The sequence below is a fragment of the Mustela lutreola genome, chromosome 17 (assembly GCF_030435805.1).
Source record: "Mustela lutreola isolate mMusLut2 chromosome 17, mMusLut2.pri, whole genome shotgun sequence".
NCBI classification, from domain to species: Eukaryota; Metazoa; Chordata; class Mammalia; order Carnivora; family Mustelidae; genus Mustela; species Mustela lutreola.
Window position 1 is genome coordinate 6695390 of NC_081306.1, and position 23008 is coordinate 6718397.

A 23008-nucleotide genomic window follows, 5' to 3' on the forward strand; every position below is an offset into this window, starting at 1 on the left:
ATGATCTTAGTGTGCACTGATTCTGTTTCCAGAGTTGAAGTCTATTCCCTAAAGCCTAGCGGTGCCTACTTTTCCGTCATTTGCAGGAAATGACAGAAGTAATGCCAAGCGGCAGCTAGACAGGGGAGCAGTGATAGAGTTTGGGACCGTAGGTGACGTTTGGTGGGGTGAGGTCTAGAGCCGATGACGAGAAAGAATTCTTGAGACCTCTTTGGTGCAAAACAGTGGTTTTATTAAAGCACAGGGACAGGGTCTGTGGGAAGAAATAGCTGCATCAGGGTTGTGGGGGCAACTGATACACACTTGGAAGGTGGGGGAGGTGAGGAAAGGGAAGGGAAGGGTTTCAAAAGCACTTTCCTATGCTAAAGAGGACCTACATGATACTGGAGACCTTGCCATGGTCAAGTGAGGTGGTTTTACCTTCTAGCAAGGAATGAACATGAAGATGGTTGGAAGTTTCCTGGACGAAGGTCACACAGGTCCCACCAAGGCATGGGAGGGGGGAGTGCAGGGTGTCAGCTTCTGCCTTGACCTCAACTAGCCTTCTGCTCCCTCATCAGGTGTGGGGGCTAATGTTTCAATGGAGAATTTGTAAATGAATTCTAAGATAATTCCTTAGGAGTCTTAGTAACATGTCTTGTGAAACCAATATCCGGTGAGGGTCAAGAGAGATTTGTCACATTGTCGTTCTGGCCTGTTTATACACCCTATAAGGAAAGGGGTGTTTGCTCTTTTGGCACAAACATCTGAGGCTTTTATTTATTTTATTTATTTGACAGAGCGAGAACACAAGCAATGGGAGAGGAGGAAGCAGGCTTCCCACGGAGCAGACAGCTTGACCTGGGGCCCTCTCCCAGGACCCTGCGATCATGACCTGAACCAAAGGCAGATGCTGAACCGACTGAGCTACCCAGGCGCCCCCATTCTGAGCCTTTTCAAGCTCCCAGGCCGGTCAGGCTCTCCTTGGCTCCAGCTTCCTCTGCAACAGCTTCTCTCTTCACACTTCCATTTCGGCCATAGATCCCCTGTTTTGGGATTCCAGAGCAGGCTGAGGATTCCTACCTGTTCACCCCTCCCTGGAATATTCCGGAGCTCCTTTCACCACACCAGCCCTGTAGCTGCCACCTACTCATTCTTCAGCTTTCCGGGCAAAGTTCTCTGCTTCTAAAAGCCCTTCAATGATGCTACTGATGCTCCAACAGAGACTGGAGGGCCCCAATCTGGGGGATTTTCATAAGTTCACACATCACCCGGTTTTCTATGATGCAGTGGCCTATTTACTTGTTCTTGTTCTCCAGTAAACGAAAGGCCTTGAGAGAGCCCTTGTCGTCTTTCTCCAGCGCCTGCTGTGGTGCCTTGGGTAGAAACTCCATAAACATTGTCAACTCAAGGGTAAATCTAGTTCTTACAAGATCAGCCTGGCAGGGTGAGCCCAAGTATGGGAAAGTGAAAACTGGATAGAGTCAAGGGGGACTCTGCGCTGACCTTTGACTGTGTTTCTTTATTGCTCGATGCCAGCAGAGGTCAAGGCGGCTACCAAGCTATGAAGGGTGTGGCAGTTATGCTCCGAACATCCAAACGCTTTTCCTGGGGAAGCTCCTGGGAGATATTCTGTAATCCCGCCACTCCAAGCTGATGTGGTCGTCCATCTCCCTCACTTGATGCTGTTCTGTCCCTGACGGTGTTCTTCTGTTTCCAGACTGCGGCTGAGTCTGAGTTCCTCAGTCCCTGCGATGAAGACTGGGACAAGTTCTTCCACTGTGTCACTTCCGCCTTCAGTGTTAGGATCGCATTTGGAGGGTCTGTTGGTTTTTGCTATACCCAGATGACATCAGCAAAGTCCAGCACATCTCTGGAGAAACTGAAAGTGTGGCCCGTGAAGGAAGTTCCACTGCCATCCACTCCGCCCAGGGAAGGGCCTAGGCCAGAGTCCCGGCCACCAACCCAGGAGAACATCCCTGCAGGTCACAAAACTAACCTGGTCTACTGTGGAAAGTGTCCAGCACAGTCAGATTACCTTGCCAAGTGTCCCAGGACTCCTGACCGAGGGAGGCCTAGAATCAAAAGACAATAGGCAGTTGTAGGCAACGCTCACCTGGGACCCAGCTGCTGCAGGCCAGGTGGCTAGGAAAGGCTGAGACTGGGGCCCTTCAGCAGACCGGCTCTGGCCACTGGTCCTGGTCCTAGCAGCTCATCCCCACAACTTCCCATACCCCAGCTGGGGCTCTTCCCCTTCTCCCCCTGCCTTGGTGGCTATCCCAGATGGGCCCTGAGCACGTGCTCCCATGGGCCTGCCCTTGTGCCTGCCCACAGAAAACACACCTGGCCCTCGACATTCCCCCAAAGTGGTATCACACCACACGAACTCCTGCTTCCTGTGCTTTCCACGCAATGGTATTTTTCCTCACTGAGTGAAATGTGATGTGGAAACAAAGGCTGAAGAGCAATTATGAAACGTCCTTATTTCCTGCAGCCCATTGACAACTCCTTGAAACAGGCAAGGGGCATTCCTCTAGGGACTCAACTGCCTCTGTGTTGACAGCCTGCGAAGGGCAAAGGCAATCCTAGCCCAAATCCCCCTCCCAGGATCCTGGAAGCCTACTTTAACATATAAAACTTTGGAAATCTCCTTTATTTCTAGCCCCCAAGATACATGTTGACAATCATCCCTCAAGCATATGGCCCACTGATCTAGGCCTGAAGGGTCTCATGACTAAGGCTTTATTAGAACCATAATCAATGACCCTTTGCCAACAACAGCTAGCCTCTCATGGTCCTGGAAACCTTCCTTTCAGAATTCCTTGGGGACTTACACTATCTCCAACCCCCTCAAACTTGAAAGTATAGAATAGGCCACTCCTCACGACCCCATGGCAGCTCTTTTTGCCTATAGGTCCTGTCCCTGGTTTTTAATAAAATCACCTTTTTGCAGCACCAGAGACAGCTGAAAAATTCTTTCTTGGTCATGAGCTTCGGATACTATGATGGCAAAATCAGAAACTCTAAGGTGCAGGACCAGAAGATGTGCCTAAAGAAGATACAAACACACAGTTCAAAAGCAAGCAAGAAAACATGAAGAAAAAAAATCTGCCCCAAAAGGCTGATGAGGGACTTTGATCAAAGACTATATCTTTATGTTCTAAAGGATTCCCAGCAATTGAAAAGAAAATGAAACTGCAACATTTCCAATGGACATTTACAAAGAAATCTAGCAGGCCAGTACAAGGAAGGAAGGATACTCTATCTCATTAGCACAAAGTTCTTTAAAAATTGTTAAATTAATAGGTTTGACAGTTTGGCAGAATTTTTTAAATGATAACAGCTAGCGTTAGGGTGTGTGGAAAAGGAACCCTCATCTACTCTCATGAAAATACAAATCAGTAAAGAGGGTCCTGAAGAACAGTTTGGCAGTAGCTATTAGAATTCACAAGGGACAATTTCTTGAGCCAGCAATTCCTGCAAACATGCATGTGTACCTGTGCTTTCTACAACACTGCTTAACAGAACACCATAAAACACACAGCTATCTAAAGGACCATCTGTACTGAATACATTAAGGGTCATGGAATTTCCATGCCAAGGAGAACTAGAAAGCCATCAGAAATGAGGAGGCAGACCTAGATATGATGACACAAAGATAGTCAGGGGTTGCTAGGATGCAGAAGGAGCGAGCTAGCTACAGCGCAGGATGTATAAATGATTCACTTTATTAAAAGGACACCTGAATTTACTGATTTTGAGAAATACAGATTCATTCACTCAACAGATATATACTGAATACAACTTATGTATTCATTCAATGTGTATATATAGTCTCTCAACAAAAATTTATGGAACCCTGTACGTGCCAGACACTGGATTATCTTTCTGTGTGTGTTTTCTCATGTGTGATATTTATCCGTCTCTAGGTGTGCTGTTCATCCACAGGAGAAAACACTCTGGACACTGCTTTTCTTGGTGGGGGGACAGATTATGGAGCGTGTTTACTTTCTACTTCATACATTCCTGCACTGATGGATCAAAGTTAATGCAAAGTGGTAGCTCTTTCATTACCAGTCATCATCCTGACCCAAGTAGACACCCAATATGCAGAGAATTAGGACAGCTACAGTGTGGAGAAAACAGCTAGGCCAGGAAATGGAAAAGCCTACAGAGGATCTACTTACAATTCATAGGAGGGAAACAAAGGATGGGGGAGATGTTCTTTTCTGGGGGAGTTTCTTCACTAGGAGCATGAGTATGGCACTGTGGTTGCATAGAGACCTGTCTGGTTGTCTGATGTTTCCTGTGTCATCTGTGTCCACCAATCACAAAGGTCATCCTCTCTGGGCATGTCACCTGGTAGCAATTATTAAGAAGTCCCTTGAACTACTCCATCAGACACAGACTGAAAATGATGGAACATTCTGGAAGAGGTTTCCCTTGGTTCAGAAGGCTTAGAGGTGAGCAGAGTGTTGCTGGTAACACTCAAAATTAAAACAGAGGGGCCAAGGAGGTGACATAATCAGTAAAGTAGGTCAGGTACAAATAGCAGGGAACAGTGGGGGCAGGACTGAGGGTCTGATGTTGCCAGAATGGATGGTCCCAAGGAAAGCTAGAAATGGAGATTTTCAGGAAAAAATCTTTTTGCATCTTTTGAGAATCATTGAGATACATTCTGTAAAACTTAGAGAACAGGGACCTATGCACATCTGTTTTAAATTCCTTCACGGTAAATGCGATGCAGTGTAAACGTATCACAGAAGTACATGCCATGTGACATAATCGGTGCACATATGCAGGCTCAAACTCAGACACACACACACACACACACACACACACACACTTTTCAAAGGAAAAGGGGGAAAAAACAGAGTGTTCTATAGCCCATACTGTAACACGCAGGTTAAGGGTACTTGCCAATTCGAAGTGGGTCCTCTGAATGTAAATCTAGGATGGGTTGTGATAAGAACAGCTTGGCTCATGGGGTGCCTGGCTGGGTCAGTTGGTTAAGTGACTGCCTTCAGCTCGGCTCATGATTCCAGGGTCCTGGGATGGAGCCCAGAATTGGGCTCGCTGCTTAGCAGAGAGCCTGCTTCTCTCTCTCCCTCTGCCTGCTTGCTCTCTGCTAAGCAGTGAGCCTGCTTCTCTCTCTCCCTCTGCCTGCTGCTCTGCTTACTTGTGCTTTCTAGCTCTCTGTCAAATAAATAAATAAAAACTTAAAAAACAAAAACAAAAACAGCTTGACTCTGTGGGAAGATGGGAAAAACCAAAACAAGGTGAGAAGCTCAGTCTCAGCAAAAATGCAAACACCATTTCCAGATACAGCGAACATATCTTGCTCCTGTCAAAGCAAGGGCCAATCACTGCACAGGGTCTTCTGCTCCATGACATTGGGCCCTTGGCACATGCAGTCACACTTCCGTGGATCAGGGCTCAGAGGAGGTCACTAGGCAGGACACTCAGAATGGGGTGTTACTCATAATCTCATCAGGAAATATGGAACACTCAGAAATCGCTCAAGAGAGGTCAGCAAGAATTTGCCTGATGTTCCAGTGTTTTCCAAGTCGTCTCTAGTTTCCTGCCTCTTCTCCAACAAAATGTATAACCAAGTGCTTACTGCTTACAGTTATCTGGAAAACCAACTCCTACACAGACCTGAAGTCAGTAACATTTATGTGATGAGTCCTCTCCTCCAGGATATGCAAAAAGCCAGACGTGAGAGACCCAAATCCTCTATCACAACAACCACACACAAAGGTCAATGCCTTTTCCAGCCTAGAAGCCACCTCTGGGCTTAAGCGAGAGCCCACTTACTCTTATTTCATGCAGGGTTCTACCAAGCTAGATCCTCCTCTGCAGATACACAGTCCCAGATGCCAGGTGGCAACTAAAAAGTGTATTTACTGTAACAGAATCTTCTATTTGAAAAGGTGAAAGCCCTGTTTTTATAGGATATAGTAGAATAGCCTCATACTAGAAAACTATTTCCAGATGTTGAGAATTAGTCATCTTTGAAAAAGAAGTTGAAACTTTTAGGTTGACTAAAATTTTTTGAAACGTAAGACTTGGCATTCTATTTAAATCACTCATTGAGAAAGAGGTAAGGGAGTATATGGGTTAATACCACTAGGAAACACTGACCATGGGCTTGAGGTCAGGGTTTATTTATTTAATTTTTTAAAATCTTAATTTTATTTTTTTCAGTTCCATTATTCATTGTTTATGCACCACACCCAGTGCTCCATGCATTACATGCCCTCCTTAATACCCACCACCAGGCTCGCCCATCTCCCCACCCCCTCCCTTCTAAAACCCTCAGTTTGTTTCTCAGAGTCCACAGTTTCTCATGGTTCATCTTTACTTCCGATTTCCCCCAAGTCATTTTTTCTTTCCTTGTCCTAATGTCCTCTGTGTTATACCTTGTGCTCCATGAGAAAGTGAAACCATATGATAACTGATATTCTCTGCTTATTTCACTCTATATAATCTCCTCTAGTCCCATTCATGTTGATACAAAAGCTGGGTATTCATCCTTTCTTTTTTTTATTATTTTTTTTATTAACATATAATGTATTATTTGCCCCAGGAGACATGTCTGTGAATTGTCAGGCTTACACACTTCCTAGCACTCACAATAGCACATACCCACCCCAATGTCCATAACCCGGCCACCCTATCCCTACCCCACCTCCTGTAGCAACCCTCAGTTTGTTTCATGAGATTAAGGGTCTCTTATGGTTTGTCTCCCTCCCAATCCCATCTTGTTCCAGTTTTCCTTCCCTACCCCCAAGTCCCCCACTCTGCCTCTCAAATTCCTCATAACATGGAGATCATATGACAATTGTCTTTCCTGATTTACTTATTTTACTCAGCACAATACCCTCTATTTCCATCCACATTGTTGCAAATGGCAAGATTTCATTTCTTTTGATGGCTACATAGTATTCCATTATAGATATATACTATCTAATTTATCCATTCATCTATTGATGGACATCTAGGCTCTTTCCATAGCTTAGCTATTGTGGACATTGCTGCTATAAACATTGGGGTGCACGTGCCCCTTTGGATCACTACATTTGTATCTTTGGGGTAAATATCCAGTAGTGGGATTGCTGGGTCATAAGGCAGCTCTATTTTTAACTTTTTGAGGAACCTCCATGCTGTTTTCTGGAGTGGTTGCACCAGCTTGCATTCCCACCAACAGTGTAGGGGAGTTCCTCTTTCTCCGCATCCTTTCCAACATCTGTTGTCTCCTGACTTGTTACATTTTAGCCATTCTGACTGATGTGAGGTGGTATCTCATTGATATGTATTTCCCTGATGCGGAGTGATATGGAGCACCTGTTCATGTGTCGGTTGGCCATCTGGATGTCTTCTTTGCGGAAATGTCTGTTCATGTCCTCTGCCCATTCCCTGATTGGATTATTTGGGTTTTTGGGTGTTGAGTTTATAAATTCTTTGTGGATTTTGGATAGTAGCCCTTTATCTGATATGTCATTTGTGAATATAGACTCCCATTTTGTCAGTTTTCTTTTGGTTTTGTTGACCGTTTCCTTTGCTGTGCAAAAGCTTTTGATCTTGATGAAGTCCCAATAGTTCATTTTTGCTGTTGCATCCCTTGCCTTTGGCAATTTTCTAGGAAGAAGTTGCTGAAGCTGTGGTTGAAGAGGTTCCTGCCTATGTTCTCCTCAATGATTCTGGTGGATTCCTGTCTCACATTGAGGTCTTTCATCCATTTTGAGTCTATTTTTGTGTGTGGTGTGAAGAAATGGTCCAGTTTCATTTTTCTGCATGTGACTGTCCAATTTTCCCAACACCGTTTGTTGAAGAGACTGTCTCTTTTCCACTGGACATTCTGTCTTGCTTTGTCAAAGATTAGGTGACCATAGAATTGAAGGTCTATTTCTGGGTTCTCTATTCTGTTCCATTGATCTATGCATCTGTTTTTGTGCCAGTGCCATACTGGATTTCTGCTCTGATCATTATTTCTCTTCTCCTGCTGAGTTTATGCTTTCTTTGCTGCTCTTTCCCCAGCTCCTTTAGGTAGGGTTAGGTTGTATACTTGAGACTATCCTTGTTTCTTGATAAAGCCTTGTATCACTACATACTTTGTTCTCAGGACCACCTTTTCTGCATGCCAAAGATTTTGAACATTTGTGTTTTCATTTTCATATGTTTCCATGAATTTTTTCAATTCTTTAATTTCCTGGTTGACCCATTCATTCTTTAGTAAGATGTTCTTTAGCCTCCATGTACTTGAGTTCTTTCCAACTTTCCTCTTGTGATTGAGTTCTACTTTTAGAGCACAGTGGTCTGAAAATATGCAGGGAATGATCCCAATCTTTTGGTACCAACTGAGACCTGATATGTGACCCAGGATGTAATCTATTCAGGAGAATGTTCCATATGCACTAGAGAAGAATGTGTATTCTGTTGTTTTGGGATGGAATAGTCTGAATATATCTGTGATGTCCCTCTGGTCCAGTGTGTCATTTAAGGCCTTTATTTCCTTGTTGATCTTTTGCTTGGATGATCTGTCCATTTCAGTGAGGGGATGTTAAAGTTCCTTACTATTATTGCATTACTGTCGATATGTTTCTTTGATTTTGTTATTAATTGGTTTATATAGTTGGCTGCTCCCATGTTAGGGGCATAGATACTTTAAATTATTAGATCTTCTTGTTGGACAGACCCTTTCAGTGTAATATAGTGTCCTTCCTCATCTCTTATTCTAGTCTTTGGCCTAAAATCTAATTTATCTGATAAAAGAACTGCCACCCCAGCTTTCCTTTGATGTCCATTAGCATGGTAAATTGTTTTCCACACCCTCACTTTAAATCAGGAGGTGTCTTTGGATCTAAAATGAGTTACTTATAGACAGCATATTGATGGTTTTGTTTTTTTTTTAATCCATTCTGATACCCTGTGTCTTTTGATTGGAGCATTTAGCCCATTTACATTCAGGGTAACTATTTGAAGATGTGAATTTTGTGCCACTGTATTGCCTGTGAGTGTTACTGTATATTTGTTCCTTTCTGGTCTACTACTTTTAGGCTCTCTCTATGCTTAGAGGAGCCCTTTCAATATTTCCTGTAGGGGGGTTTGGTGTTTGCAAATTCTTTTAGTTTTCATTTGTCCTGAAAGCTTTTTATCTCTCCTTCTATTTGCAGTGATAGCCTAGCTGGATATAGTATTCTTGGATGCATATTTTTATCAGTGCTCTGGAAATATCATGCCAGTTCTTTCTGGCCTGCCAGGTCTCTGTAGATAAGTTTGCTGCCAATCTAGTATTTCTACCATTGTATGTTAGACTTGTCCTGAGCTGCTTTCAGGATTTTTTCTTTGTCATTAAGACTTATAACTTTTACTATTAAATGATGGGGTGTGGACCTATTTTTATTGGTTTTGAGGGGGTAAATTGTCTGTGCCTCCTGGATTTTGATGCTTGTTCCCTTTGCCATATTAGGGAAATTCTCTACAATAATTTGCTCCAATATACCTTCTGCCTCTCTCTCTCTTCTTCTTCTGGAATCCCAATTATTCTAATATTGTTTTGTCTTATGGTATCACTTATCTCTCGAATTCTCCCTTCATGGTAGTTGTCTCTCTTTTGCTCAGCTTGTTGTTCTCCATCATTTGGTCTTCTATATCACTAATTCTCTCTTCTGCCTCATTTATCCTAGCAGTAAGAGCCTCCATTTTTTTTTTTATTGCACTTCATTAATAGTTTTTATTTTTTATTGTTTTCAACTTGGTCAGATTTTAGTTCTTCTATTTCTCCAGAAAAGAATTTTATTTCCCCAGAAAGGGTTCTCTAATATCTTCCATGCCTTCTTTTGAGCCCAGCTAGCACCTTGAGAATCATCATTCTGAACTCTAGTTCTGACATATAACCAATGTCCGTATATCCCTAGTCATCTGTATTCCCTCTTTTTTTTTTTTTTTTGTGGTGAGTTTTTCCACCTTGTCATTTTATCTCGATAAGAATATATGAACAAGAGAATAGAATATTAAAAGGGTGGTGAAGACCCCAGAAAAATGTATGCTAACTAAATCAGAAGAGATCCAAAACTGGGGGGTGGGGGAGAAGGAAGGGGGAGAAATAAAAATTAAAAAAAAAAAATATATATATATATATATATATATATATATATATATATATATATATATATATATATGTATTTGGTGACTAGGACAGAGCCACCCACTTGATTTTGGGTGTATTTTCGTCTCTTAGAAGAAATTACCTCCCAAAATTTTAAAGAAAGAAAGATTTATATGTACAAAAATAAGAGTAAACACAATGAAGTAATGGAATATGACTGTAAAGATGAAAATTTTTTAAAAATTCTAAAAAAAGAATTAATAAGATATGTTGGTTGGGAAAAGAAAAGAAGAAAAAGAGGAGGGAATGTGCTCAGGCTGGAGATTAGAACAAAGCTATGTTCTAAATTAGGGTATATTTTGAACTATTAGAAGAAATTGCATCCTGAAATTTTATAGAAAAATAATACAAATACAAAAAAGAAGGTTAAATACAACGAAGGGATAAAATGTGACTATAACAATAAAGGTTTAAAAAACTTTTTTTTCTAGAAAGGTATTGTTAAGATAAACTAGTTAAAAAATGCTAAAAGAGGAAAGAGGAAAAGTTAAAAAAAATAGAGTAAGAAAAAAGTAAAATAATAAAAAAATAACATTGCAAGATTAAGGGTCATGGGGAAAAAGCCATGAATTCTACCCGTTGTTTTCCCCTAGTCTGGAGTTCCACTGTTCTTCTTGACCAGTAAGCTTGGTCTTGGCTGATGTTCTTGGTGATCTTCTTGGGGAGGGGCCTCTTGCCGTGATTCTCAACTGTCACTGCCTGAGGTGGAATTACGCCCGCCCATGCCAGGGGTGGGCTACGTAATCTGCTTGGATTTGCTCATGGAACTTTTGTTCCTTTAGCCCTTTCTGAAGAGATTTGGAGGACAAGAATGAAAATGGCAGCCTCCCAATCTCTGGCCCAGAGGAGACAAAAGCCTGGGGCCCCACTTCTCAGTGCACCCTCAGAGATAAGCAGTCAATCCCTCCCATTTCCCTGGCCTCCGGCTGCATTCTGAGCTCACCTGGTGTGTGACCAAGTACTTCTATCTTTGGCACATGGCCCGTTTGGAGTCTCCAAACCCAGAAGGTTCCAGCCATGCTGCTCCTTACAGAGCAGGAAGGTGAGTCTCCAGATCTGCCACTTGTGGGGGTCCCTGCTTGAAGAGCAGTGGTCTTACTGTGCCTTGAATCACTGTTTAAGGTAACCCCAATCTAAAAGCTCACTCAACAGTTGTCTCTGTAGTTGGCTTCCCTGCTGTGACACCTGGGGGCTCTGCCACACTCAGACACTCCCGGACATTCTGTGATCCTGTGAGACCAGAGACCACACTGTCCCCACGAGGGCTCCAGCCCCGCTTAACCTCTGGAGTGATGACCCTCAGTGCAGCAGACTTCTAAAAGTTCTGATTTTGTGCTCTGCTGCTCCACTGCTTGCCAAGAGCCGGCCCCTACCCCTCCATGGTCTATCTTCCCATTGCTTTGGATTCACCTCTCTGCACATCCTACCTTTCAGAAAGTGGTCAATTTTCTGCCCCTGGAATTGCTGCTCTTCTCCTCTATTTCCTGTTGAGTTTTCAGGTGTTTGGAATGGTTTGATACCTATTTAGCTGAAGTCCTGGGATCTGATGTCATTACAGTTGGCTACTCCTCTGCCATCTTGCCTCTCTCCGTATTCTATCCCAATGGCTGTGTAATATTCCACTGTATATATAGACCACATCTTTATCCATTTATCTGTTGAAAGGCATCTCGACTCTTTCCACAATTTGGCGAATGTGGACATTGCTGCTATGAACACTGGGGTACAGATGGGCCATCTATTCACTATATTTGTATCTTTGGGGTAAATACCCAGTAGTACAACTGCAGGGTCATATAGCTCTATTTTTAATTTTCTGAGGAATTGCCACACTGTTTTCCAAAGTGGTTGCATGAACCAACTTGCATTCCCAACAACAGTGTAAGAGGGTTCCCCTTTCTCCGCAGACTCTCCAACACGTCTTATTTCCTGTCCTGTTGATTTTGGCCATTCTACCTGGTGTAAGGTGGTATCTCAATGTGGTCTTGTTTGGATTTCCCTGTTTTGGCTAGTGACGATGAAGATTTTTTCATGCGTCTGTTAGCCACTTGTATGTGTTCTTTGGCGAAGTGTCTGTTCATGTCTTCTGACCATTTTTTGATGTAATTATCAGTTTTTGGGGGATGTTAGGTTTGAGGAGTTCTTTATAGATCTTGGATATCAGCCCTTTGTCTGCAGCGTCATTTGGGACTATCTTCTCTCATTCTGTGGATTGCCTCTTTGTTTTGTTGACTGTTTCCTTTGCTGTGTAGAAGCTTTTGATATTGATGAATTCCCAAAAGTTCATTTTCGCTTTTGTTTCCTTTGCTTTGGGAGACATGTCTTGAAAGAAATTGTTGATGTCGAAGAGGTTACTGCTTATGTTCTTCTCTAGGATTTGGATAGACTCCTGCCTCATGTTGAGGTCTTTCATCCATTTCAAGTTTACCTTTGTGTATGGTGTGAGAGAATTGTCTAGTTTCATTCTTCTATATGTAGCTGTACAATTTTCCCAGCACGATTTATTGAAGAGACTATCTTTTTTCCACTGGATATTTTTTTCCTGCTCTGTCGAAGATTAGTTGACCATAGAGTTGAGGGTCCATTTCTGGATTCTCCCTTCTGTTCCATTGGTCTATGTGTCTGCTTCTGTGTCAGTACCATGCTGTCTTGGAGATCACAGCTTGGTAGTAAAACTTGAACTCAGGCAATGTGATGCCCCCAGCTTTGTTTTTCTTTTTCAACATTTCCTTAGCAACTCAGGGTCTTTCCTGGTTCCATACAAATTTTGGGATTGTTTCTCCCAGCACTTAGAATAATGCCAGTGGAATTTTGATTGCTCTGGGCAGTACACATTTTAATAATGTTTATTCTTCTGATCCATGAACATGGAAGGTTTTTCCATCTTTTTGTGTCTTTAATTTCTTTCATTAGTGTTCTGTAGTTCCTCGAGTATACAGATCCTTTACCTCTTTGGTTAGATTTATTCTAAGGTATCTTATGGTTGTTGGTGCTATAGTAAAGGGAACTGATTCTCTAATTTCCCTTTCTATATTTTCATTGCTAGTATATAAGCAAGCAACTGATTTCTGTGCATTGATTTTGTATCTTAACACATTACTGAACTGCTATAGGAGTTCTAGTAGTTTGGGCCAGGGTTCAATCTCAACTCCACCCCTTCCTCTACAGGTGCCATGATGGAAAGTCACTTCACTGCTTTGAGCCTGGGTTTCCCAAACAGAATTCACAAGTATGAATGTCTGCTCTGCACACAGAATGAGTTGATCCAAGTAAAGCATTTCACATGGTGCTACAAAATCTCCCAGCAGAAAGTCACAAACTCATCCTTGACAACTCTGCAAACTTCCTAAAACCTGGCCTCAGGGTGGCACCTGGAATATCTCACATATACTAAATGCCTAAGTTTAGCCTCCTCTCATTCACTCGAACAGTATTTACTGCCTCTGGGCTGGGCACCTTTCTATACCCTGGAGATAACAAAGCAGACAAAACACACAGAACAATTCAGATGATTAAACTACTGTAGGTCATTTCTTTTCAAGGTTCAGAGAAATGACGTCCATGGACAAAACAGTCCCAACGGAGGGTATACTGCATTTGGAAGACTGCTCCACAGGTTGGAATGAGGATCCTGGGGCCAGCAAGAAAGCAGGGAGGGGGTTCAAGGGAAGAGCCCCCTAAAATGAAATCCCTGGCAAGCAGACCGGCCCCCTACTGACTGCTTCCTCTGAATCTACCCGGCTCTGTCGTATGGTCCAAGCCACACTTACCTGATGCAGTGCAGCTTTCTCATGACCATCACTGGAAAGTGGACCTCAAAATACTTTCCTGGGGGGCGCCTGGGTGGCTCAGTGGGTTAAAGCCTCTGCCTTCGGTCCTGGGATCGAGCCCCACATCAGGCTCTCTGTTCAGCGGGGAGCCTGCTTCTCTTCCTCTATCTCTGCCTGCCTCTCTGCCTACTTGTGATCTCTGTCTGTCAAATAAATAAATAAATAAAAATCTTTTTAAACATTTAAAAAAATATATTAAAAAAAATACTTTCCTGAGAGAAGATCTTCATCTTAAGGAAAAATACACAGTAAGTTTTCTAATTCAATATTCCCTCATACATTTACTGACCATCTTCATGTAGTGAGTACTAAGCCCCAAACAGCAATGGAATATTCAGGGTCCAAATCAGAAATGATATGGTTAAAAACGCATGTTTCAGGTGACTTCAGTCTCCGTGTGGAGAACGGACAGAGGATGAAAGTTAGGGGGTTCTCATAGCTGTCCAGGAAGAAGGTCCAGGGAGGAAGTCATGGGGAGCTAGAACTGGGGGAGCAGCCACTGGGATGGAGACAGGAAGGCACTGAGAGGCCCTGGGGAAGTAGGACCTAACAGACTTTGCCAAAAAGCAGATGGAGACAGATTAGGGAAGGTCAGGAAACCGATGTGGGGGTGGAGCCAGCATGTGGGGAATCAAATCGGATACAACATCAAATATCACAAAGCACCTACCACGGTGAGGGCAAACACTGTCTGTCTTATACTACATTTACTTTTTCCTGTGAGAGGAGAGTGTGGTCGGGGAAAGGGCAGGCACTCTGGAGCTGGGGAATGGGGTTCAGATCCCAGGTCAGCCACTTGTCTGCCACAAGGTGCTGGGAAGTCACTCAACTCCCTGGGCCAAGCTTTCCACATCTACACAGTAGAGACAATGACAGCAACTCACAGGGCTGTGAGGAGTCCTATAGAAATAAATACTCCAGCAACACTCACAGTAGGACCTGCCAGAGTAAGCAGCATGGGTGGGCCTTTATGATGTACCGACATGTGTACACAGATGTGGGGCCTGGCCTGGGCTATACATTTATTTCTACTGAGAGCTGCAGTAAAGAAGGTGTGAAAGCCAGACAGGCGCACAGAAACACACAAACATGTACAATAAGTTAAAGGAACACATCTACACAGAGACCCACACACAGAGACACTCATAGACACAAAGACCCCACATAGAGATACAGAGAGACAAAGACACTGGGATACACATGCAAAGACACACACACACACACACACACACACACACAGACACAAATACTCACGGCCCCACTCCCCTATCTGCGTCCCCAGCCTGGTCATGCCCTGGCCATTCTAGCACATTCTCTCCATGTCTGCCGTGTCCAATCACTCAGCCCTGATGACTATTCTTGAATGCATCCTCTCCTCAACCCCCATCTGCACAGACACCCCTTTCTGGCCTCTTGCAATCACACTGTGTATCGCCTGCAACAGCTCCTCACGGCCCTAAGGCCTGGCAAGAAACAAGGTGCTCCACACCTGCTGACCAGGTCGGCATCCCCCCCACACACACCATGTATTCTTTGAACACCCGTGTCCACCTGTACTTGTATTCCAGAAATACAAAGCCAGTTCATTCGATGGGAAAAGACGAAAGAAAAGCCAGGTGCTGGCGTCCAGAATCTGGTCACAGTGTCGCTATTGCAGGCTGAGATGACACTCCCGTTTCTAACAGGAGCAACGGCACATAGAAGAGCACCGTGTATGCAGACAGTCACCCGCAATGGAAAGCGGAGACTGCGGGGTCGCCGACCCCAGGGTCAGCATGATGGGGGCAGAAAACATGAGAAAGAACTTCCTAGTAGGAGGAAGGGTGAGCATCAGAACTACAGGTCCAGCTACTGCCTTCCCTAGTGGAAAATCTCAGGGGGTCTGGTTTGAAGGAGAGGGAGGGAGAGAGGAGACAGGAGGACAGAGAACAAGACTGCTTCCTGGCGTATCAGAAGATGCAGGCTGAGCCATCCCCACCATTCACACTCACAGCTGCCACGCATGCCTGGCTGTGTGCAGAACGCAGCGATGGATGAGCTGGCCCAGGCTACTGGGAGGATATGCTTAGGGAAGATGAGGATACAACCTCTGCTAGGACACCCCACAATACTCTTCCAGAATGTTACTCCCACAATAGAAAAGGTTAAGGAGAGTCTAAAATTCCCAGAGACAATTGGAATGATCGAAAGCAAATGAAGGACAGCATACACTCCTATACCTTGTGCTAGACTTCTTTATTATAAGGAGCTTTTCCTCGGGGCGACTGGGTGGCTCAGTCGAGTGAGCGGCTGACTCTTGATTTCGGTTCAGATCATGATCTCAGGGTCGTGGGATCGAGTCATGTGTCAGTTTCAGTGCTCGGAGGAGTCTCCTTCTGGATAACCTGTCTCCTTTTGCCTCTGCCCCTCCTCGAACATTTTCCCTCCCTATCTCTGAAAGAAATAAATAGATCTTAAAAAAAAAAAGTTCTTCTCAGGCATGAGAAACTTGACTCTCAGAAGAACTGTAAATGAGGGGTCACTGTGGAGAGAAAGCTATCCAGAGGCATATCTGGAGCCTCTAAGGAACAGACATCTTCTTTCTGGGCTTTGGCAAAGGAGCAAAACGGCTGTTGCACGTGACACTTACACTTTTGATTCTGGGATCCCTAAGCCTGTCTGACACTCTATTCCTCAGGAGCTGGCATGTCACAGGAGGTATGGAGGACACCGAGGACTGGGCCTCGCTCCTGGACAGCCAGGGACAGCTATGAGGAAGGACAGCCCTTGGATTGAAAGGGGATCCCACAGGGCCGACTGTGGCACAAGCTGCCCAAGGTGAGACCCATCCCCTGTGTCCTTGATCATTGGGTTGTGTGGAAATAAAAGTCGGGAGACACAGAGCTAAGGTCCCTTAAAAGGGATCACTACCCCATGACTCTTTATCTGTGATGGTACTGGCTTTCCTGGGCCCTACTGCTGCCTGCTGCCTCAAGGCAGAGCTTTCAACTGTCCCCAAAGTCTTGGGCCTGAGATCATACAGAATGAGCTCCCACCATGGTGCAAGCAGAAAGCCTGTGACCCATTCCTAAGCCTCTGCTGGTGCAGCCAGGGGGACCATCCCAGGTGGAAGGTGCATGAGACCATGAGACTGGCAGACAAAATTTTCTCCACACTGTCTAGAAGCACAGATCTCTCAATTCAGGGATTAGCAAACTTGCTGCAAATGGCCAGAAAGTATTTTAGCCTTTGCAGGGCAGATGGCCTCTCCTCAAACTACTCAACTCCCCTGTCGTGCTATTAAAGCAGCCACAGAGAAGACTTAAGTAAATGGGAGTGGCTGTGTTGCAATAAAACTTTATTTACAAAGACAGGTGGGTAGGCGAAATCTGGCCCTTTTGGTTAGGCTCTGAAGAGCAAACATTCTTTTTTTCAAGAAGACTAGATGGTTTTTTTTTTTTTTTTTTTAAAAGATTTTATTTATTTATTTGACAGAGAGAAATCACAAGTAGACTGAGAGGCAGGCAGAGAGAGATAGAGGGAAACAGGCTCCCTGCTGAGCAGAGAGCCCTATGCGGGACTCGATCCCAGGACCCTGAGATCATGACCTGAGCAGAAGGCAGCGGCTTAACCCACTGAGCCACCCAGGCGCCCCAAGAAGACTAGATGTTTTTAAAAAACCCTTTGGACCAATCCAAAACACCTCCACTACATCTTGCCTACCCTGTGCTATATGCCTTCCTTACTACTGGCAGATTATCTTTTTCTTGGAAGGATTACCTAGTCTCAATGTGCCTGGACCAGAAATAAAAATGTCAGATTTATTCCTTATCAACACAACCACATGACACGAAGGAGAAACCAAACCTTGGGACCAAGTCAAAAGGGTGTGGGGCCTAGAGGAGGCATTCCTCTAGTGGCTTCTGCTCACATGCACACGTTCTGCCCCGCATTCTGCTCCAGCTCCTTCCACCACACCATGGTCACTGAGGTACAGATGCACCACTGACTGACAGACCACAAAGAACCCCCTGAGCAAGCACAAGGCTCTGGACAGAGAACAGGGAAGCAACCTGGACTTGTGGGACCTGCAGTCTATTCACTCCTGGTTCTGCCACTAACCAGACCCATCTCATTTCCTGTGAGTGAGCGTAGTTACACCTGTGCTTGCTCGTTAACAGAGCACGTGAGGGATCAAATCAGGGAATAGCTACAAAAGGCCTCTGTGTCATATCATTATCACCAGCCTTGCACATCTCTAAACTGAAGACACTGTCACGATGACAAATCTTCGTGATCGTCAATACGGCAGACACAGGGGCTCTGGGGCTCACAATCCCACTGGGGGGGGGATCTTTCACACGTGCAGAGAACACGTCTACAAGGGTTTTTATCAAAAGTCCTGTTTGTAACAGCAAAGGATGAGAAGCCAGGTGCCCGTCCTTCACCAGGGCCCTGGTGACATCAAGTACGTGGCTGATGGCAGCAGCACCTTGGGACATGGGCACAAGACTGGCAGTCACTACATTCCCTCTGAATAAATGTTTAACATTTTGATCTAGACAAGCACCTTCACAAATGAAACAATTCAGGAAAGAAGAGGGCGAATGTTCATTTACCTTTAATCTCCAGAAGGTGGTCTCCATCTGAGTCCCAAGATTTAGAATTTGACAATAACATTCTTTCTTCTGTAGAAATGCTTTTATCAGCTGAGAGATGCCATGGACTCGAGCAAAATATCCTGAGAAAGACACAGAGACAAGCTCTCGCTCAGTGAGGTCAGAAATCATTCCTGCAGAGGTGGCCCCAGGAGAAGAGCAAAGGAGGATTTTGCTGCTCTGCTTTGGGGTCAGTGATTTATCTGAGGAATTCATGGGAGAAATCAGGACTTTCATTTTCTTCCTTTTTTTTTTTTTGTTTTTTGTTTTTGTTTCTAACTTAAAGCTGCTAGAACCAAAGTAAGTACAACCTATTTAATGATTTAACGGTAGAATTAAAGATCTTAGAAATGAAATATCCCTTGGGGCACTTGGGTGGCTCATTTGGTTAAGCATCTGCCTTTGGCTCAGGTCAGGTACTCAAGATCCTTGGATTAGGCCCCGATGGGTTCCCTGCTCAGCTGGGAGCCTGCTTTTCCCTACCTGTCTATCCCTCCCGCATATGCTCTACCTCTCCAATAAATACGTAAAATGTTTAAAAATTAAAATAAAATGTCTCATTATTTTACAAAGGAAAGACAAGTGTTTTACATCAAAACATCAGATCTAAATGTTCCTCTTCGAAATACACTTTTTTGTGGCCACGTGCAAGACACTTAGGACTCAACTAAAACTCTGAATGCGAGATCATGATGAAGTAATATTTTGCGGTCAGAAAATGGGGCAGATAAATGGCAAAACAAAACAAAATAAAATAAAGCTGTATTTCTTGCCATGCTCCCATCATCTCCATCATATGTGGGTAAAAGCTTCTATGTTTATAAGTTGGTGTCACAGACCATCTATGGGAGAGGAAGGCATGAGCAAACATTGCCCCCAAAATGGACTTATTCAGCTCCAGGGTGGGGAGAGCTTGAGTCAGGGAGATAGGCAATAAGAGGGGGAAGGGAAGATAGAATCTGTGTTCTACAGCCTTGCTGCTTAAAGCATAACTATCTTAAGAACGATTTTGAGTAGCATTTAGAAACATACTGCAATGTGATATAGGAGTTCTATGTCTATTGATTCTCCTAATACATAATTTGAGCTTGTAGTTTACAGGTTATCTTGCATTTTATGTTTCTAGGAAATCACTTTTATTGTATATTACAGAATATCGTCCACAACAGACGATATTGAAACAAAAACTTTAAAGATGCTCACCACACCCTATTTGGGAAGTAGTCTCTTAGTGTGCTGCATCTGGAGATACTGGCCCAGCAGAGGAAGAAGGAAGGCAGGCCACTGACATGCTGCCTGGGGCACCCAGCTCCCAGGGGTCCAAGGTGGGTCCCTGCCTCTGCAGCAATGGTTAGGAAAGCCACCTCAGAAGCCTGGGAGGGAGGCTTCAGGCCTCTAGGCAAGCCTGGCCCCCATCTTCTTAAAGCCTGGGTTCACCTTCAGCTCAAAGTAAGGTTCATGTCCTTAATTTAAACTTTCTTTGCATTTCTTACAGAACCTAGCCATAGGCTCCATCCTTAGGACCAGGATTCCCTACAAGCCCAAGGACTGGGGTCATCTGGCCAATTTCTCAATCTGGTTGAGACTGAGTCACCCTCCCATCTCAAATCCTTTCACGGACTTGATAGAAAGGACTTGCAAAGCCTAATAGTGTTACTATCACTTTACAAAAGACAAAAAAGTAATTCTTTACATGAACAGTTCACAGTAAAAGATAATATAAATGGCTCTTAGTCATATAACAATGATCCTTAACTTCAGCCCCCCAAAAGAGGAATAACATAAAATAAAATTACTGTAAGATACCATTTTTTAGTTATCAGATTAACCACAATGAAAAGGTTCCTAATACACTGTGTTGGTGAGAATGTTGGGAAATGAGCACTTTCATTTTTCATTTTTCTCCTACTGGAGAGAGTGGACACTGGAACTCTCTCTTTGGAATAATGAATCCCTAAAACCTCAGGCCTCTGGGATGATGAGGGGATGTTGGATGGGAGATAGTCACTTGCCTCTGGTCATATGAAGCCATTTTGACCTTTCCCCTCAATGTGTATCTTGGGAATTAATAAATGTCTTTACCATTTAAACCAAATGGTGGGACTCTTGGTGGCTCTGTCAGTTTAGTGGCCAATTCTTGGTTTTGGCTCAGGTCATGATCTCAGGGTCCTGGCACCCAGCCCAGCATCAGACTTCATCCTCAGTGGGGAGTCTGCTTCAGGATTCTCTCTCCCTCTGCCTTTCCCCCACTAATCTCTCTCACTAAAATAAACAAACTTTTAAAAAAACTAATAAATCAAATGGAGTTGGTCTTCTGTTACAGCCTGAAGGACCTTAAGTGATATCTGAGCACATTACCTCATTTCGATTTCCTTAATCAGTAAGCTGAAAGGGGTAGGGCACATGTAACTGTGTGTGCATGTGTGTGTGTGGTGTGTGTGTTTTTAAAAAACTCTAGTCTCCTTGAAAAAAAAAAAAAAAAAAGAATGTCTGTTGGACTTTGGAGCCCAGGCTGAAAGGGCCAGATTTCGCCTACCCAGCTGTCTTTGTAAATCAAGTTTTATTGCAACACGGCCACTCCCATTTACTTAAGTCTTCTCTATGGCTGCTTTAACAGCAGGACAGGGGAGTTGAGTAGTTTGAGGAGATACCATCTGCCCTGCAAAGGCTAAAATACTTTCTGGCCATTTGCAGCAAGTTTGCTAATCCCTGAATTGAGAGATCTGTGCTTTCAGACAGTGTGGAGAAAATTTTGTCTGCCAGTCTCATGGTCTCATGCACCTTCCACCCTGGATGTCCTCGGTCTGTACCAGCAGAGGCTTAGGAATGGGTCACAGGCTTTCTGCTTGCACCATGGTGGGAGCTCGTTCTGTATGATCTCAGGTCCAAGACTTTGGGGACAGTTCAAAGCTCTGCCTTGAGGCAGCAGGCAGCAGTAGGGCCCAGGAAAGCCAGTACCATCACAGATAAAGAGTCATGGGGGTAGTGAACCCCTTTAAGGGACCCTGGATTCTCTGTGTCTGATTTTTATTTCCACACAACCCAAGGATCAAGGACACGGGGGATGGGTCTCACCTTGGGCAGCCTGTGCCACAGTCGGCCCTGTGGGATCCCCTTTCAATCCAAGGACTGTCCTTCCTCATGGCTGTCCCTGGCTGCTGTCCAGGAGCGAGGCCCAGTCTTGGGTGTCCTCCACACCTCCTGTGACATGCCAGCTCCTGAGGAATAGAGTGTCAGACAGGCTTAGGGATCCCAGAATCAAAAGTGTAAGTGTCACATGCCACAGCCGTTTTGCTCCTTTGCCAAAGCCCAGAAAGAAGATGTCTGTTCCTTAGAGGCTCCAGGTGTGCCTCTGGATAGCTTTCCTTCCACAGTAACCCCTTATTCAGATTCTTTTGAGGGTCAAGTATCTGATGCATGGCAAAACCCCTTAAAAAATATATATATATATATATATTTATTCATTTGAGAGAAAGCGAGGGAGAATGGTTGAGGAGGGCAGAGGCAAAAGGAGACAGTGAATTCAGAAGCAAACTTCCTACCAAGCACTGAACCCAACACATGACTTGATCCCACGACCCTGAGATTGTGACCTGAACTGAAACCGAGAGTTGGCCACTCACTCGACTGAGCACCCAGATGCCCTGAGGGAAAGCTCCCTATAATACAGTCCTACGCAAGATATAAGTGTTTAGGCTGTCCTTCCTTTGCTTTCAATTATTCTCATTATCTTTAGGAATTTTAGACTCTCCTTAACCTTTCTTTTCATGGGGTAACATTCTGGAAGGGTGTTGTGGGGTTTCCTAGCAGCTGTTACATCCTCATCAGCCCTAAACATTTCTTCCCTGTACCCTCATCTCGCTCGTCCATGGCCACATTCTGCACACAGTCAGACCTGTGTGGCAGCTGAGTTTGAAGAGTGGAATGACTGAGCCTGTGTCTTCTGATATGCCAGGAAGCAGACTTTTTCTCTGTCCTTTTTTGGCCTTCTCTCTCCTTGCCTGTCCTACAGCAGCAGACACCCCATCAGGAAGCAAATATCTTCAGCTACTCAAGGCAGCAACTCAACACATAGTTGAGTACACACTAAGGGACACAATTACCTACCAACCCAGACAGTCAAGGAAATCTGACCCACAGAGTTTTACAAGGGTGAACAGGCTCTGTTGTCTAAAACAGTGCTTTTCAAACAATGAATTGTGACCCACCCATGTCATAAAATCAATGTAATAGTCTGAGAATCCCTGGCTTAGAAAATACAGACAACAATAAAACAGAAAATATCAGTATGCATCACAACTGTAAGAGTTAAAGATTGTTTTGTGAAGCTGTTGTTGAACTGCATGTTCGGGGTATAAGTGCCATGAAAACTCAGTTCTTCAACAAACGAA

The 23008-nt window shown here is 44.2% G+C and overlaps 1 long non-coding RNA gene across 3 annotated transcripts in view; it reads right to left on the minus strand.

The window, feature by feature from the left end:
- Window positions 1–210: 210 nt before the first annotated feature.
- LOC131819944 (uncharacterized) overlaps window positions 211–23008 on the minus strand; it is a 30665-nt gene continuing 7867 nt past the window's right edge. The window contains exons 2-6 of one of the 3 annotated variants that reach the window (XR_009349411.1): window positions 21693–21835; window positions 18579–18700; window positions 4167–4338; window positions 2923–3028; window positions 211–2054 (exon numbers count right to left, since the gene is read on the minus strand). This is a non-coding gene — a long non-coding RNA (uncharacterized LOC131819944). Of the gene's footprint in view, window positions 2055–2922; window positions 3029–4166; window positions 4339–13920; window positions 14124–18578; window positions 18701–21692; window positions 21836–23008 lie in introns of all 3 variants that reach the window. The other 2 variants (XR_009349410.1, XR_009349409.1) reach the window with 2 other exon arrangements.